The 12035-nt window shown below is 41.7% G+C and overlaps 1 long non-coding RNA gene across 3 annotated transcripts in view; it reads left to right on the forward strand.

Annotated features, from left to right (window-relative positions):
- LOC139360008 (uncharacterized) overlaps window positions 1-12035 on the forward strand; it is an 84197-nt gene that overhangs the window by 17046 nt on the left and 55116 nt on the right. The window lies entirely within an intron of this gene.

Raw genomic sequence — 12035 nt, forward strand, 5'->3', positions numbered from 1 at the left:
CAGTTATTCATCGATGTAAAAATTTCAGGCAGGCACTGAAATTGTATATGGTCCCGAGAGGAAAATTAGTTCTAAAGGTAAGGAAGTAGAAATAAGCAGGATGAGAGAGAGAGAGGCATCATTAGACAAAGTCCTTCTCCTAGCAACAACTCACAGGTATTTCGGCACTCTGTCTCTGGGGTGGGAGATGTTGATTTTTAGTAATAGCCTGCTAGTATTTAAGATGCACCCTTCCTGAAGATGCTGAATGGCCACACATAGTCAGACTCTTTATAAGGTCAAATAAAGTCCTCCATGCTTGGATTCAGCATCACTGACAAGGTGTTGCTAATTGGTATCACATGGCCTGTCTCCTAGTGGGGTTGAAATTTAGTATATTATCACTTCTCTACCCTACCTCAACCAGGACAGACATACCTCAAGAGGGGTGAATGGAAATAATCCTTCAATAGAGAAGGGAGGTGGTCCCCTTAGCATTTACTGGACGCCCCATCTTTATACCTATTGGTTGTCAAATTCTTTCGTTAAGCAATGAAATATTTTATTTTACAAATAAAACATTACTTGGCACATAAGTATGCAAAGTAGCAAAAGGAACATTTGAATACCTCAAATTTGTTTTGCAATTTACAAATTATGCAAGCATAATTTTAAAATTAATTTATTTAAAATGCACTCAAAGAGAATTCTGAGGATGTTTGGTTGTACAAAAAAGTTGAAATTGTGATGGCTGTTGCCACATTATAAGAGCCTCATTACCCAATTCCTCCCTCTCTACTTATGTTTTTTTGTTTATTTGTTTTGGTTACAAAGTATGGAGAAAATTCTGATTCATACATGTAAGTAGAGGGAAATGGTAAGGTTTTTGTTTTTTAATGACATTTACTTTGTAACTTTAGAATATTCTCTATTTCCCAGGAGATGACCACAGAAGAAGGTCTATAAAGTTGGCATAAAAACAAATTAACCTGACAGCATCAGGCTACAGGTGGAAGTATCAAATTTGTTCACATCACTTGAATGTTTCAGTTTACTGTTTAAGAGTGGTTAAGCATATTTAAAAGTGCAGTTCAAATGAAATGTTTGTAGAGTCTCTGAAACACTGTGGCAGGCTCTAGGGTGAAGAATGTGGCTTGGAAACCATTGCGTTGGGGGCATTTCCAGAGATATTACTGGTAGCACTAGTATCATCTTGGGAGAAAAGTCACAAAAATCAGTGAGACAGGAGTGTGAGTATGTTTCCTAAAAAGCCATAAGCACTTTGGAGAGCGTCCACCTCCTATTTCATGATTGTTGGAACAACTTTTCTGCCCCACTCTTTTGTTACTGTCAGAGTTTCTGTAGTTGATGCCATGCAAATTGAGGATGCTGGTGATGGGTTTGGAAGCCCTTCCTGAGCCTCAGGGTTCTAGAGCTGTGTGGTGCGCTCTACTTGTCCTCAGTCACATGGTGCTACTTACATTTAAATTTTATCAATTAAAATTATGTAAATTAAAAATTCATGTCTGCAGTTTTCACTAGGCACATTTCAGGCACTCAACAGTACGTGGGGACAGCATAGACTTAGAGCATTTTTATCATCACAGAAAGTTCAATTGGACAGCACTGTTCAGAACGAGAGCCACTCATCTGCCTGGCTGCCATTTTCAGGTTCCTCTTGAAAAGAGCTTATAACCCAGCATAAGATTATCTTTTTGGTTAACACAAACTTCCCCTACATTGTATTAGAACTCCTTAAATGAAAGATGGGGGTAAACACTTGGTAATGTCTTCTGGTCCCCAACACAGTCCTCGTTTGTAATGATCCATGATAGAATAATAGAGTAAACCGGGGCTTTTATTTGAGAATTCCCTAAAGGATCATAATGGGTGAACATAATGATTAAGGGAAGGAATTGTGAAGCCAGGCTGCAGTGTCTGAATTCATTTAGCCACTTATAGGCTGTTTCATCTTCGGGAAATTAATCTCTGTGTGACTCTGTTTCCTGCTTTGGGATACTACTACTATTTACTTCATCAAGTCATTGTGAGAATTAAGTGAAATATTGCATTTGAAGCACCTTAGCATAGTGACTAGTTCTTATTGAGCATTTGATATAGGTCACCTATTTTTATTACCATTACAACCTGCTCAAATGAGGAATTCCAATCTGGAGGTCATTCTTTGAACAAAAGGTTTGAAAACATGAAGCATGAGAAAAGTGATTTTAAAAAATTTCCCAGATGAGAAAGTATTAGTAAAAATGTGAACAGTGAGAAGGGTGTCTGGTTAGGATTGGAAATCATCAAATATCACAGATTCCTCATGTTTTCGTTTCTTTGAAGGCCCTAGTTGGGAATGAAATGTCTCTCTGTTATTGCCACATGTGAATGACATCTTGGCTGAAAATTGAATTTGTGGGTCCCAAATTATTCTCTTCAAACATTCAGAGACGTTGCACCATGGTTTTCTGACATTTGGCATTTGAGAGCAATCTGGCCTAATATTAGTTACCTATTGGGTTAGCGGTGTCTTTTTCTGAGTTCCCACAGAATTAAACTGAATCAAGGATCCACATGCAAGTAATTTATTTGGGAAGTGAAGGTAGTAGAGTAGAAAGGGCGAGACATAGAATGAAGGCAGCCAATATAGGATGCATAGTGTGTTATTGAGCCAGGTACCACTGTGTATACCTGGAGCAGTGAATTCTGGGAGCCAGTGAAAATCACATTTCTCAAAATTAACCTGTCAGTGAAATGAGAGTGACCTTGGTATTTAATCACCAAATCCTGCCTCTCATTGGTTAGCACACTCCTGGGGTTGTTGGTTCCTTAGGTCTTGCAGACATCTGCAAGGGCAGACAAAAAGGCTATAGTGTCACCAAAAGGCCTGATAAAAGAATCCAAAAGTTGGCAGCTAGAAATCAGCCTGGATTGCACTGAAGTGCTAAGGGTGAGGGCGCACAGGCAGGGACCAACAGTGTCTGCCACTGAGGGGAACCTCTTCTGCACAGATACTTAAATGATTGGCCAATTGATGAATTATAATTCCATGGGTTGCTTTTTTTTTCCCTCTGTGCTATTTTGGACCTTTTGCTCTCTCTGGATTTCACTTTTTCTTAGTTTCTTTCTGTCTCTTCTTCTGCAGAATGGGCCCTGGGCCTGTGCCAGGATTCCATTTAGGAGAAGGGGGAGCTATTTGGCTGATTTGTAAGGTGCTTAGAAGAGTTTCTGGCATATATGCAGCTCTATAAGGATTTTTGAATCAAACGACTCTGAGGTAGTTACGATTAGTTATTACACTCATTTTACAGATGAGAAAACTGAGGTTATGTAATTTGCCCAAGGTCACACATGTGCTAGAAGGGAGAGGCTGAGTCCAACCCTGGGCCTCCTGGGTCTAGATTTCCCATTCGTGACCACTTGACAATTGCCGTACTTGACAATTACTTGAGATTTGCCATGAGCCTATTACTCACCCCCAGATGGAAAAAAGCAGGAAGTTGTTTTTGTTCCCACCAAAAAAGGTTTGCCAGATAATGTTCTCATGTCTTGATGTGACTGTTAATAGCATCGTCTTCTAAACCCAAAACATCAAATCTGCATTTTCTCCAGGCACAATTGGTGTTCCCTTCCCTGCAGCAGAATAAAAGCTAAATATGCTATAAGCCTCTGTTAAGTTCTATAAGGTGTATGGGATACATGTACATAAAATACACTCACACACATACACACACACTTTTTTTTCCATAAAATACCCGTGGGTGTTTTCACTCTTTAGGTACCACTAGAATTCTGAGCACTTTGAATCGATTTTTTGACATGTTGGAGTAGAGATGGGTGATGTAAGGTGGAGATGTAGAGAGGTGTGTGGGATTTAACTGAGTTCTGGCCACTCTCTCCTACTTAGGAAGTGCAGCAGCACCACCATTCCATGCTTAGGTAGGTAAAATGTCAGTACAGGTCGGAGAGGTCTATCTATGGAGGCATCTGCTCCCTGCAGCCCCATGAGTAATAGCCTGGGTGTGGAGTGAGTGGGAGAAACATCTACTCAGCAACAGAAACTGACTGCTGTGCATGCAGAACCAGGCCACAAGGAGAGAGGGAGGAGACCCACGACAGTGGGCTGCTGGCGGCCAGAGGCAGCGCGCTAGCAAGCAGCTTCTCCTCTCTCCCTCGCTCCTTCCCTAATAGGAGTGGAATCCACGCTGGGATAGGTGAGATAGCACACAGGCAGATTGCCCACCAGATGGTACAATCTTCTATTTAAGAAATATTTGAAAGGGCAACAAAATACAGCAGAAACCATCCGACAGTCCACATGGCTAATGCAAAATTAGCCAAAATCATGGCAGCAGCAATGACGGGGTGTTGTGGGGTGAGTTGTAGGAAAGGCTGCGGAAAGGTGAGCACTGTGATGTCACGCAGGGCAGGTGGCAGGGAGTCTGAGCTGCTTCTCCATCATTGCACTGTGGTGCTTCATGTGTTTCTAGAATGCCCAGTCTGTAGCCTGTGTTTGAGAAGTGCCAAGGCTGAGGATGATGGCACAAGTGTGGCCATCCAACCTGTGTCTCCCAAGCTGGGAGGTCTCTGGTCTTCTCACTCTGGATGGGGTGGGACTTTGTCATTGCTGTTCTGTGACTCTTTCCTCATTTCCATATCTTGGTTGAGTGACGTTTTTCTTCCTGATGTCCTGTTACAGCCCTATTTGTCAAAACCACATACACTATCAGCGTCAGCACCATCATACTATTGTTCATTGAGCTCTTACTTTGTCCCAGGTACTGTGTTAAGCACGCTACCTCAGAATAGCTAATGCATGCTGAGTGGTTGCTACTGTTTAGAGTGATTTACGTATATTGTCTTATTTCATGCCCACACAAACTAATGAGGTAGGCACTGTTACTATCATTTTCATTTCACACAAGGGGAAAGTGAGGCCTGGAGACCCTGATTAACTTTCCCAAGGTTACATGATTATTAAGGGGAAAGAAATTTGTCGACCCCCGTCAGTGCCTCTTATATGTTATTTTTCTCTTTTCATCCTTCTATGACCACCCTGTGAAGATGTTGTCATCATTTCTAGTATATATAGTTAAGGAATCAGCAGTTTAAAGAGTGTAAGGAATTCCCTGGGGTCGCATGTCTAACAAGAGTTGTTTATCTTATTCCATAGCTGTTGACTAACCACCATGGGAGACCGTCTCTTTTCCACCAGTCACTCTTGCTCCCTCTCTCCCAGCACTGACATCCTCAGCATCCATGCCTGAAACCTCAGCAACACATTGGCTTTGCATTTCATTGCTTTCTAAGTCTTATTTCTTCTCAGTTAGAGTATCCTCTTTCTATTCCCCTCTTCTCAATTCCCATTGCTACTAGCTAGTCAGGATGAGGTTTCTTTGCCTTCATAGTATTATTAAAGTATTTGCCGTTAGTCCCCACTTGCCTTTCCTACAAAGATGATTCATCCCACACTATGCCATGACTCCTAGGCATGAGTCTCCAAGACAGACCCTGCCTCCAGCATTCTAGAGGTGGATGAATGATAGGCTGGTTTTCTCTATTAACTAGCCCCTAAGACCACAAGAAATCTTTGTGTGTGCATACACATTCACCACAGTGTAAAAACAGAAAACGTTGGATGTGTTTTCCATTGAATTATATAAATAGATATCTACATAAATACATTTATAAGAGAACGAAATTTTGAACAGAAACTGCTCTCATTGTTTTTGTAATGGGTTCTAAAGAGAGAGCTGCTGTCTTATAGGGCAAGTCGGTTTTCCATTGAACTTTTCTCTTTGACCATCATGGAGGGAATGTTGGTAGTTTTGATGTTTAATTTTCGGAATACAGTAAGGCTTCATTATTCATAGAAGGTGTCTTCCTGGGAATTACAACAGACAATGGAACAGAAATGGGATTGACTAACCCATTGACCTTGTATCACAAGAGCAGAAAGAAATAAAAACTGAACAGACCCCCGTGTTTTCCATCCCCCAAGGGCTCTGTCTGTTCACAGGCCTGGGCTGCTTTCTGTTTTCCCCTCTGGAGGGTTCCAGTATCAAGCGTCTCTGTGTTAATTAACTCAGCATGTGGCACATAAAGGCCTGACAGCAGATAGCTAATGTTTTGGATATGCACTCAGTTTAAGGATTAGCTCAATTCCAAAGGACAACTTAACGTTGCCACACTACCGTTGACACTTGGCGATCTGAGGCAAATTTCCAGTTCTGGGCAATCTTCCTTCTGCCACCATCACACATGTGGACTTCAACTCCTCCCTCTCTGCTCTTAGAAGCTCAGACAAAGCAAACCAATTTAAAGACTTTCATTTGATCTGAATAAAATCAAAAAGACACATCTTGCAATTGCTGGTAAAAACCAACAATAAACAAAATCCCGCAGTACAGCGGATTATCTGTGCCAATATTTGTTTCTCCTACTATGGGAATTTTATTGATTAAATACATTTATATGTATATAATATCAATTAAATGTGTGTGTGTGTGTGTGTGTGTGTGTGTGTGTGTGTGTGTGTGTGTGTATGTAAGTAATAAGTTTATAAGGAAGTTTCACCTCTAAGATAGCTCCAAAGCTAAATTCCTTACAATAGGTATGTGGGGAGAAACCAGTATGGTTTCTCTTTGGCCTGTAGTATTTTTGAACATAGAGTAGTGCAAAGGTTGAAAAATGACAGGTGATAGGCTGCATCTGGCCTCTTGACATGCTTCATTTGGCTTTGTGCAGTGTTCTTAAAAATTTATAATTGAAAATGTGGGACTTTTTTTCAAAGTTTTCACTTTTGGGTTTCCTTGTCTGGGTCTGCACTCCTTCACAGCAAAAATTGACAGGAGCCAAGCAGCCCTGTTGCACGTGCAACATGGTGCACACTTCACTACAAGCACACGGGGTTTGAAAGGCCAATTCCTGAACTCCAAATTGTGCACGTGCAACATGGTGCACACTTCACTACAAGCACACGGGGTTTGAAAGGCCAATTCCTGAACCCCAAATTGTGCTTTCTCGTTGCTCTGCCACCCCCAAGTTTGCTACATCTCCCACTTAGTTCCTGATAGTTTCTTGGCCATTTTGCCCAAAGTAGGCTGTTAAATAGGACACGCTGGGTGGAGTTGGGCAGGGTTCATCTTAGACTCACTTTTTATTTAGCTTTCACAAAGCAAGGTTTTCATGACTATTGACCAGCTGCCCAGAAATTACCTGGTGAGTTCCTTTTCAAAAATCAAAACAAACAGGCAAATATAAAAATTTGGAAAGGCTGACAAATTTAGCCATTTGGCATGGCATTTAAAAATGGATGTAGCAGTATTTTTAAGGTACTCTTTCAAATGTCATGACAGCTGTCCAAATCTGTAATTTTAAAATATATTTTATGTTATCACATACATTTGCTATATACTCTATCAAATATATGACTAATATGTGAAAACAAATATGTGTGCCACCCTGCTGACTCATGCTCTTTGAGACATTGGAAACTCCTTGAAGGACCAACTAAAAGCCGCTTGTGGCTGGAAAGAGAAGCCCAAGGCTACCAGTGCTTTTCTCCAGGGTGTTTGCTCGAGAATCAACTTTCGTTTCCCCTTGGAATGAAAGGCACATATCAGAGAAGTTCCACAGAATCAGGCACAGATAAAGAAGACAGGTCTTAAAGACCTGAGAATGGTTCTTTAAATCATTCATTCATGCATGCGTCCACTTATTCATCTATTCACTCACCCAATGAATATTTATTGAGCAACTACTATGTGACACCTGCTATGATGTTAGATGCCATCAGGGGATAAATATATGGTCAAAAATTTATGTCTTTCTTTTTTTAAGGAGCTATATGAGTTTCTCAGGCTGACTTAACAAAGTGCCATAGATTGGATAGCTTAAACAAATTTATACATTCACGGTCTCACAATTCTGAGGGACAGAAATCTAAGATGAAGGTGTCAGCAAGATTGGTTCCTTCTGAGGGCTGTGAGGGAAGGATCTGCTCCAGGCCTCTCTCCTTGGCTTATAGATGGCTGTCCTCTTCTCCCTGTGTTTCCCGTCATTTCCTCCCTTGTCTTGTACTTGTCTGTGTTCAAACTTCCTCTTCTTTGGACACCAGTCAGTCCTATTGGATTAGGGACCACCCTAATGAGCTCATTTCAACTGAATCACTTCTGTAAAGACCCTATCTCAAATAAAGTCACATTCTGAGGTACTTGGATTAAGAATTCATGAATTTTTTGAGAGGATATAATTCAATCCCTGCAGGAGCTTCTAAGGTAATCATTTCTATACTCTAAGTTAGAGTGCTTACGTTTCACTTGTTGGTCCTGCTGTTTCTTTCTTTTTTTTTTTTGAGACGGAGTCTGGCTCTGTTGCCCAGGCTGGAGTGCAGTGGTGCAATCTTGGCTCACTTCAAGCTCCACCTCCAGCGTTCACGCCATTCTCCAGCCTTAGCCTCCCGAGTAGCTGGGACTATGGTCGCCTGCCACCACACCCGGCTAGTTTTGTTTTTGTATTTTTAGTAGAGACAGGATTTCACCATGTTAACCAGGATGGTCTTGATCTCCTGACCTTGTGATCCACCCACCTCGGCCTCCCAAAGTGCTAGGATTACAGGTGTGAGCCACCGTGTCTGGCCAGTCCTGCTGTTTCTACTGGTAAAGGCATCTGTCTTTCACTGTTGCTAATGACCATCTCATCTATTCCTAAGTTGTGCTGGCCTAAGAAATTTTAGAAGCTGATAAGCCTAGCTTGACTCTGCAGACACAAAATTTCAGGAGCTGAACATGGAATGGAGATACAAATGAAAGGGCCTTGATTTCAGGTGTACCCGTTTGTAACCTGAAGGCTCAGCTTATGGCCAGGAGTGGAAATAAAAGATCCCTGTAGTGTTTTCTAGTAGGATAAGATGCCATGAAATGTGGGTGGACAGAGAGAGAAAAGCCAGTGAAGATAAGTTCTAGGCCAGTTAGACAGAAACATTCTGAGAAGTGAAAATCTTGGTAACACAGAGACTGTAACAAACATGACCCATGTAACTCTTCATGTGCAAGAACAAAGGCAGGAAGAAGCAAAGAGCAGCCAGAGATCTAGGACCAACTGGTGGGGTTTGTGGAGAATGTGCTCTGAGGCATGAGTGGGGGGTATACAGTTAGGAAATCTTGGCGGACATCCTTAGACAAGATCATGCCAGAGCCCAGGAAGAGACTCTTGTGGGGCCCAACTCTGAGCAAATCTGTGAAGTAGGGGCCCCATTCATTATACCCTTTTCCCAAACCTTTTCCTCTCTTGACCTTTTCATTCTGGCATCTTCCTTGTTTCATTTTTCTGGTATCCTTAGCTGACCCAGGGTACAATGAGAGTTGACAAATCTCTTTCAACAGCATGTTAATCACCTGGGCATCTTGTTAAGATGCAGATTCTGATTCAGAGGGTCTGGAGGTGGGCCCAGCCTGGTCCACTAGCCACACTTTGAGTCACAAGGGTTTATGGAATGATGGAGCCCAACAAGGTTCAGCGAAAGCCTTGATCTCTCCTTTAGGAGCTCAAGGCTCAGTGGGTTCCCTGGGTTAAGAACAGAAGATGCCCCTCTTGGCTACTGCCATCACCTTAACTTTTACTAGCTGTATTCATTAGTAAGGGTTAGAGAGAAAAGAAAAATAACAATAGTGTTCTTAATTGGATCCCTGAAAAAGATACTGCATTTCCACTGATTAAGGCAATTAAAGGTGCAAACATTGCTGCTCAAAAGCTGACATCTTCAGGTGTCTCATAACAAAAATTAATATCTCTGCTAGCTGTGCCACCTAGTCATGCTGTAAAGTAAATTAATTACTGCAACCAAACTAATAATAACAGTGCAGGCAGAGTTGTAGCAATCTTGTGGCTTACCATTGGAGACTGAGCAGGGACTTTTGCCTCTCTGCTACCCATGAGCGCAACCCAGCAATTGCTGACTGTAACATTTCTATTGTATGGTTTATGCTAAATATGCATATCTTAATTGCATTAGTCAAAATAATTAGCTAATATATTTTTGCATAATGACGAGGTAAGCAAATATCACCATAGCTCAGTGGTTCTTGCATGAGTAAATTTGGAAAATTAATAGACTCCCAATTTCCTAATTATCTGTCTTTTATTCCATGCTCAAACAAAGAAATGCTACTGCACACTCTTGGGCATCGTGTAATTTAGCTTGCACCTTGAAAATTTTAAAGCACCTGTGTTTGTTTTCTCCCCGTTTCGCAGGAAAGTGATATAAAAGAAAAAAATACAGCTCCTTCCTTTAATCACTCTTAAATTGAAATATGAAGAAAGTTGTGGATCAATACATTTTAATTTCTATATGCAAGTGGTGTGTTGAATTATAAGGTAGTTTTAATGCGTCAGAAAACTACTATAAAATTAATACAATTGTCAAGATTCTTTCCAAAGTGACAGTCCACAGCAAGCACCCAAGTTCTAGAGGAATGGTGGCATTTCTTCCTACTGTCCTTCCCCTTGAATCTAGCAATCTTCCCAGTTTTGCCTAGATGTCTCCCCATTTCCTCACACTTGCAGGACAATGGTGCATCATGGTCTCTACCTGAGGACAGTGTGGTTGAAAAATAAAGCTTGCTGCCTTGACAAACTGCTTGGCAGACAATAGCTGAATTCCTTTGGGTTCCATCTTATTTATTTGGGCCTGTGATTGGTAACCAGGCGAATATGCTGAGCTACCTCATGAAACATCTTTCTTTAACAGAGCCTGGCCATTCCTGTCTAAGGTGTCAGCTCTTCCTCAGTCTTCATGAGAAAGCATATTCTTAGCATGTTAATCTAATGCATAAGGAACACAGAAATCTGCCCAAAAGGACATTTGAACAATATGCTAATATCTTCTGAAAAGCTTGGAAACATTCTTGCCTCATGCCTTCCAATGGCAGGTTTCAGGCCACCACTTAAAGGGAAGAATGTGCTGGGACCCGAAGCCACCACATCTGGATGAAATCCTCATGCCAAGCCCTAAGCCATCAGGCTAACAGTAGACAAGTCATTTAGGAGAGAAAGCAGCTGGGTGAGAATTTCCCTTAAGTTTCTGATGAGTCTTTAGATTTTCGGTGGCTTATGGGAGAGCAATCTGTAACCTGAGAAGAGAAGAGATCTTCATTGATGTCACTTTGCCTCTAAACAAGCTCTGATCGAATCAATTCCCTTAGCAGGTGCGGTACTTGTCAGGATTCCAGCCTTGAGACCACTTGGGCTGCCTGTCAGCAAACTCCATGTAGGTGTCTGGAGCAGGTAGCAGCTGCAGGTTGTAACGTCCTCTGCTACGGCATTCACTTCCAGGCTCACATGCAAATCACCAGCAACTATGAAGAGAATGTATGTAAAATTCATTTTAATTTGTGCATGTGAGTGTAACAGGCTTTAATTAAGATGGAGAAAGAGATAAAGACATGCTCAATGGTGTGCATGGGGGAGGCCATGAAATTGCAAAATCCAATTTTATAGAATGCTAGCTGGTGCAAGGGGAATAAACCCAAATTGTAAGAACACACCTTGGCCCGTCAGCAAAGGGAAGCTGGACTTTGTCAACCCACGCGCCAGATTACCACAAGGGCAGTTGCACACAGGAGGCAAAAGGAAAGCCACTTACAAGAGATGGGAACGGAAATCTTAAAAGAGAAAGTAATGCAGGAAGAGAAACAAAGGCCAAAAATGGATATGCTGAGAGAAAACCCAAAATTATTGAAGATGAAAACATACGGGGAGAAAAGTAATAGAAATTAGACCACAGGTTGGAAGAACATAACCAAAGCAGAAATCAGTGGGCACACAGATGAAGCAAATTGGGGAAGAGAGAATAAAAGACCTCAAGAATGGGGAAAATGCCTACCCACTCCTCATGGTTCAGGGCTCAGCTTCCCATTGCTTCTGAGGCTTAGAGAGGTCGTGCCTGTGTCTCAGTTGTAGATAACCCTTTATCCAGACTAGAAGCTGAGGGCAAAGAAAGGAAATTGGACGTATTTTCCATCCTTCCTGTAACTCCTCAGAGTCCTAGATGA

The sequence above is a fragment of the Macaca nemestrina genome, chromosome 19 (assembly GCF_043159975.1).
Source record: "Macaca nemestrina isolate mMacNem1 chromosome 19, mMacNem.hap1, whole genome shotgun sequence".
Classification (NCBI taxonomy): Eukaryota; Metazoa; Chordata; class Mammalia; order Primates; family Cercopithecidae; genus Macaca; species Macaca nemestrina.